Here is a 6,955-nt window from a genome sequence, read left to right on the forward strand (position 1 = left end):
CAGCCCGTCTCCCCACGCCTGTACTTCTCGTGGCTACCTGTTTTTACAGTTAATTAAATTGCCGCCGGCACCTCTTTTTCTCACGCCTGATCCGCTACACACTGTTAACTCCTTGCGCCACACCCGTGTACGTTACGTGCAACGCCAGCGGTTGCAAACTGCAGAAAAACTTTTCTCGTTTAATTATCTTCTTCGAAAACGAAAGCCCTGTCGTACACGTGGCTCGTTCGTCCGTATGACGACAAGAGGCATTCGGTGTCCACTGTCGAATAAAGGATTCCTTAAAACATTTCCACAAATTACGGCCTTTAGCTAAAATCATTCGTGTTGCTCCTGTCATCGTCGTCGTCATCTTACATACAACGATTAGCGATCTGCTTGTGGCATATTGACATAACTTATGTAGATTCTCTCCTTTGTTGTATTATGGCCCCTCCTCTCTCCTCTTTCTTTCTGTTTGTAGTTCCGGATTTTTTCGATAGCCTTTCACCTCCCTTTTTACTCACACGTTGTTTCCATCTCTCTTTGTATTCAGATACATCCTCATCAAAAGCACATACATTCAATCACTTCTAACGTCTTCATTGATTACTAAATCTCTTCTAGAACATCGTTCACTGTCCTCAAAAATCTCATCTCTGCTTCTTGTATTGTGTTGTCATCTCTCTCTCTGTTTCTCTAAATCTGGCGCCTATAAAGCAGTAATGTCATCGCCATAATTACTGAACCTCAGGTCGCCCTGTTACGCGAACTGTTTTTCATAACAAATTCCGAGAAAGAGGGCTAGATGGATATTAAAAAGAAAACCTCAATTTGCAAATGGTTCAAATGGCTCTGAGCACTATGGGACTTAACATGTGAGGTCATCAGTCCCCTAGAACTTAGAACTACTTAAACCTAACTGACCTAAGGACATCACACACATCCATGTCCGAGGCAGGATTCGAACGTGCGACCGTAGCGGTCGCGCGGTTCCAGACTGAAGCGCTTAGAACCACGCGGCCACACTGGACGGCTTCAATTTGCAATGAAATTGCAGAACTTGTAGTGTGATGCGGTAACTTAACATTTTACAGCTGTGTCTCGTATCTTAGAAGCCATACTGTGAGCTGAAACAAGGGCGAGTTATCTTAAAAGTGCCAGGTAGGGAAGTCTTAACATACATTTCCCTGTGGATGACACACACACAACACATACATATATATATATATATATATATATATATATATATATATATATATATATATATATATATATATATATATATATTTTTTTTTTCCGGGAGGAGATGCACTGGCGTTGTACTTGTGGGTGTCTTGTTGACAGCGCTCGCTTCTAACTTTTCGTATTGGGTGGTGCAGAAGTTCTTAGCGTTTTCCCATAAGTTTAATAAACACAACAGATACAAAAAACATAGACTTTAGTCATCAATAACATATTCTCCTTTACTGTTTACGACAGTGTGCCAGTTCTGAGGTACCTTTTAGATTCCGTGATTGTAGAAATAACGTGATTTTGAGGCGAAGAACTCGTCGAGCCATGTTCAGAGCGCACTTTCATTGGGAAACGAAAGTCCTTGAAGGTTCTTCGACAGAGAGGAGAAAAGATGTAAATCTGGGGACGCAAGATCAGGTGAAAAAGGTGGATCCGGAATGACTTCCTAACCAAATTCCGGTATAGTTTTTTGTCAGTTTAGCAGAATGCGGGCGGGCGTTAACGTGGAGTAATATCACTTGACGCAATCTTCCTGGTAGTTGTTTTTGGACTGCGTCTGTAAGACGTTTCAGTTGTTGACAATGAATGTCAGCAGTGGTCGTTACACCTCAGGGAAGAATCTCGCAGTACACCACACCGTCGCCGTTCCACCAGCAGCGTAACACTATCTTTCGCGGATGCGCACAAGTCTTTGTATGGGGAGTTGCTGCTTTGTTTGGGCTCCATGATTTCTTTCTTTTCCTTATGTTAGCTTAAAGACGCCATTTCCTGTCGCCAGCAACAAAGCAGCATGGGGATGATCAGTGTTGTTCACGAGCCCATTGATAACGGGAAAGCAGAGATGCGTATGCAGCAACCCGTTGGTTTTTGTGATTTTGGATGAGAGCATGCGGTACCCATACACAGGTTTTTTAACTTTTCCCGCTGCATGCAAATGTTGCACGATGGCGGAACGATCACAGATTATCACATTTGTTGCCGGCCCCTGTGGCCGAGCGGTTCTAGGCGCTTCAGTCCGGAACCACGCGGCTGCTACGGTCGCAGGTTCGAATCCTGCCTCGGGCATGGATGTGTGTGATATCATTAGGTTAGTTAGGATTAAGTAGTTCTAAGTCTAGGAACCTGATGACTTCAAATGTTAAGTCCCATAGTGCTTAGAGCCCTTTGAACCGTCATCACATTTGTAAGTTCTCTAGACGTAGATAGTTGTGGATTGTTGAGTTTAAACGATATTCTTCCAATCTCGAAGCTCTTCCTGAACGTGAAAAGTCAAAACGATCCTACTGAAAACGAAAAAAAGAACATCATCTTGCCGTGCTCTGTCCAATGGCGTTATCCCCATACACGGCGCAAATGTTTCTGGCAACCACCGCTGCCTTCACTGCTCTTCTGAAGACAAACAGCAGCGTATGTCGAAAAGTTCCCATTTTCAAGCGTAAACAGCTCCACACCCTATCTTAAAATGGCAAAATGACAATGTGTAAAGTCAGATAACAGCAGTGAACTATAAATAAAAAATACAATCGATAAATAAATCGCTGGCCGAGGTGACCATGCGGTTCTAGGCGCTGCAGTCCGAAACCGCGGGACTGCTGCGGTCGCAGGTTCGAATCCTGCCTCGGGCATGGATCTGTGTGATGTCCTTAGGTTAGTTAGGTTTAAGTAGTTCTAGGGGACTGATGACCTAAGATGTTAAGTCCCATAGTGCTCAGCGCCATTTTTTTGATAAATAAATCCAAAGTAACCATAATACCAACAAGCAAGACACAAACGATAGGAACTTATGAACCAACTTTAATATTTTGTAAATGGACATGACCAGTTGTTGAAGAAGATCTGTGTGAAATATACTTGCCACGCGGGGTAGCCCCATGGTTCAAGGCGCCTTGTCACGGTTCGCGCGGCTCCCCCCTGTCGGAGGTTCGAGTCCTCCATCGGGTATGGGTGTGTGTGTTGTCATTAGCGTAACTTAGTTTAAGTTAGATTAATTAGTGTGTAAATTTCCGAAAATGTACTTGGAATTTTTTTTGGAGTATTGAGGGTTCTCGCATATTGATAAGATGAAGGTTTTTCCAGTATTTTAATGTCACTGCTTCCTCCTATTTTCGGCTTGATTAACAAGCCGCATCTGTTTGAAGTATTATCAGCAATACTTATACTAAGTATTTGTTTCAGCATGCTTTAAACAGTATAAATTTTCAGATGTTAGTCGTGTTGGAATGAGACTTCAAAATGTGGAATTCGTACGTGAAAACTAGTCGAACGCTTTTGTTATAACTGAGTCTAAACGGATTATAAGTACTTTAATTTACAGAAATCCCATTACACACACACTCTAGCCCTGATAAATTTATTGCTGGATGCGAAGTCCAAAATCACCAATATCATAGTAACTGTGAGTCTTGGATGGTCCTCTGTCTATCCCAGGGGAACGGAATCCGACAGTAGTATGTTCGAAAGAGGTATCCCAAAATTCGTCTGAAATAATGTGTGAAACTTTAAAAAAGCTGACCAGGACGGTCAGACGGAGATTTAGAACTTTTTTTCTCTTCACTCTTGGCCCAGTGTCTGTTTACGCCGTTGTCTTTCCCTGGAGGTTGGAACGTCTCAAGAGGAATAACTGTGCCACCACGTTAAAGAGTATCTTATTTGAAAAGTGTGTCAATTCCCTGGTTATGTTGCTAAATGCAAGCACGTGGAGGTATGGCTAAGCTGTTTAATCGTGTTGTAGCAGTTTACATGGTAATGAAATACGTGACTGCAAACTGCAGTTTGCATGAATTTAGTGCTATCAACCGACTTCTCCACGACAGCGTGAGCTTCTGAGAAACTTATCTTCTAAATCTGCAAAGTAGTTGAGCTACAGATTTTTTTTTTTTTTTTTTTTTTACCACAACTACATCAGAACATGGTAGTTATGAAGCTATTGTTGGGGTAGAAATAAATATATCCTGGTTTCGGATATTACAAAGATCTTAAATCAACCCTATTACTTCCCTCTTATGTTCCTAGCACATTCGCTGGTGCCTTGGGATTATCGCATACAACAGCGTGGTTTCTGTGAGTCAAAAATAAGTAAACTAGGACAACCAGAATATCATGTTCACCTTACACACCTTAGTGGTGCGATACGTGACGTAGTATTCAAAAGGCGAATTGAACAGTGACATCAAATTCCCGTGCCGGCCGGGGTGGCCAAGCGGTTAAAGGCGCTACAGTCTGGAACCGCGCGACCGCTACGGTCGCAGGTTCGAATCCTGCCTCGCGCATGGATGTGTGTGATGTCCTTAGGTTAGTTAGGTTTTGTAGTTCCAAGTTCTAGGGGACTGATGACCTCCGATGTTAAGTCCCATAGTGCTCAGAGCCATTTCCATCAAATTGCCGTCAATCTGCCAGAAACTGAGGGTATCTATATGCTGAAACGGGAATACGATAAAGTTAGTACCGTAGAAAAAAGGACTTAACTGAACGATGTAAAGGACCCACAGAAAGATCTCCCTTATTACAAAAAGATAGTTACAAACAAAGAAAGAAAGATACGGAAAAAATACTATGATTAATGAACAACAAATGCTATGCCATTTTACGTTAACTGGTTTTAAAAGGCGTTCTTCATTGTTGAAAGTTTGACAAAGCCTTCCGAGTAGTTGTCCATTGTTCTTTGCGTCACTTCCGGTGTAATGGCAGCCACTTCCTGGGTGCTTCAGGGTTGTGGGGCGATGTCTGTTCACTTGAGCCTTCAAGTGAATTCAGGAAAAAAATCGCAAGGTGATAAATCGGATGACCTTGGGGGGGGGGGGGGGGGGCATGCGACGTCTGGCCGCGGAGAGAGAAGACGGCCAGGAAACGGCTGACTCAAGATTTCTAGAGAACGCCGAGAATTGTGAGCTGTGGCTCCGCCGTGTTGGAAGAAGACTTCTCCCTCTTCGTGGTCTCCAACAAACTTGTTTATCTTAGGTCGGAGGAATATTTTTATCATCTTATTCGAAAAAATACGGACCCAACGCACCAAATTCAGCAACGGTACGACAGACTGTGACAGACGGCAGTGAAGTGGTTGTTGGAGAAGTTCCTGACATTTTTCCTGCTGTCCAGCAGCAGAAATTTTGTTTATTTACGGTAGCTGATAAGTACCTGTGAGCCTCATCAGAAGAAGTCAAAACAGCATCAGGGGGAACGTTCTCAGAACTTCCTCGCACAAAGCTCTCCGAGTTTCAATACTCTTTGGTAGTTATCACTTTGGGTGGCTGCTTGTGGAGATCTCTGTGCGTGATTCTTCTTACGTCGTACTAGACAATAACAGGGCAGCTGTATATATAAGTAGTGAATTCTTTGGAGACTCCTGAACGGACGCTCACACACGCGCCACGTTTTCCGGCGTTGTTATAGTCTGAGATCGGCCAGTAGATTTTCTTTTTATTGCAGAACCTGATGCTCTCAAGTCTGGTACCAACACTCGAATAGTTTTCCTCTCAGGAACAGAATCTTGTCAGTGAAGTTAGAATCGGATGCGAAATGCTCACTGAGCAGTAATTAGAACCACCATTATGAATAAACTCCTCCACAACAAACGCACGACGCTCACGTAGCCAAGCCATTGCGCTCATACCCCCACCATGGCTCACACAGCGGCCTCTCCAAATACGTGAGGTCTTTTTGCGCACACGTAGCCAAGTCATTGCGCTCATACCCCATCACGGCTCACACAGCGGCCTCTCCAAATACGTGAGGTCTTTTTGCGCTCATGTAGCCAAGCCATTGCGCTCATACCCCCATCACGGCTCACACAGCAGCCTCTTCAAATACGTGAGGTCTTTTTGCGCTCACGTAGCCCAGCCATTGCACTCATACCCCCATCACGGCTCACACAGCGGCCTCTCCAAATACGTGAGGTCTTTTTGCGCTCACATAGCCAAGCCATTGCGCTCATATCCCCATCACGGCTCACACAGCGGCCTCTCCAAATACGTGAGGTCTTTTTGCGCTCACATAGCCAAGCCATTGCGCTCATATCCCCATCACGGCTCACACAGCGGCCTCTCCAAATACGTGAGGTCTTTTTGCGCTCACATAGCCAAGCCATTGCGCTCATATCCCCATCACGGCTCACACAGCGGCCTCTCCAAATACGTGAGGTCTTTTTGCGCTCACATAGCCAAGCCATTGCGCTCATATCCCCATCACGGCTCACACAGCGGCCTCTCCAAATACGTGAGGTCTTTTTGCCGAACCTTGGATCTGATATGTTGTTTCAATTCCTGGCATTGACGAGTTGAAGGGTAGTTGGAACGCCCTATACGGACAATGCTAAATTTAGTGACTTTGCTTCTCCATATTTCAGGAAGCAATTTAGCCATTGACGTGAAACTTTTACAGGACATTAAACTGTATTCTGAATCTACTGAACAGTAATTGTATTTCAGCCACTGCTTTCGGAAATACAATTTCTTATTTACACGGTTAAATTTTTGTGTACTTTTTTGTACGTTATCCTACATAATATTAATTATACATAAAATTATGTTCTTCTTTTAATTCAGTAGACTTAGAATATGTATGTTATTACTCCCTGAAAATTTGAATACTCTACTCAAAGTGGTTTCTGAGATTTAGGGAAAAATGCAACAGAAAATGTAAATTTTCTGGAAAGGTTTCTAAAGTTTCAAAAGACTGTGACTCACTTAATATATGCTTAATTTCTTATTTTTAGTCACTCAGAAGCACCCTGCACCATGCTGCA

The sequence above is a fragment of the Schistocerca gregaria genome, chromosome 1 (assembly GCF_023897955.1).
Source record: "Schistocerca gregaria isolate iqSchGreg1 chromosome 1, iqSchGreg1.2, whole genome shotgun sequence".
Lineage (NCBI taxonomy): Eukaryota > Metazoa > Arthropoda > Insecta > Orthoptera > Acrididae > Schistocerca > Schistocerca gregaria.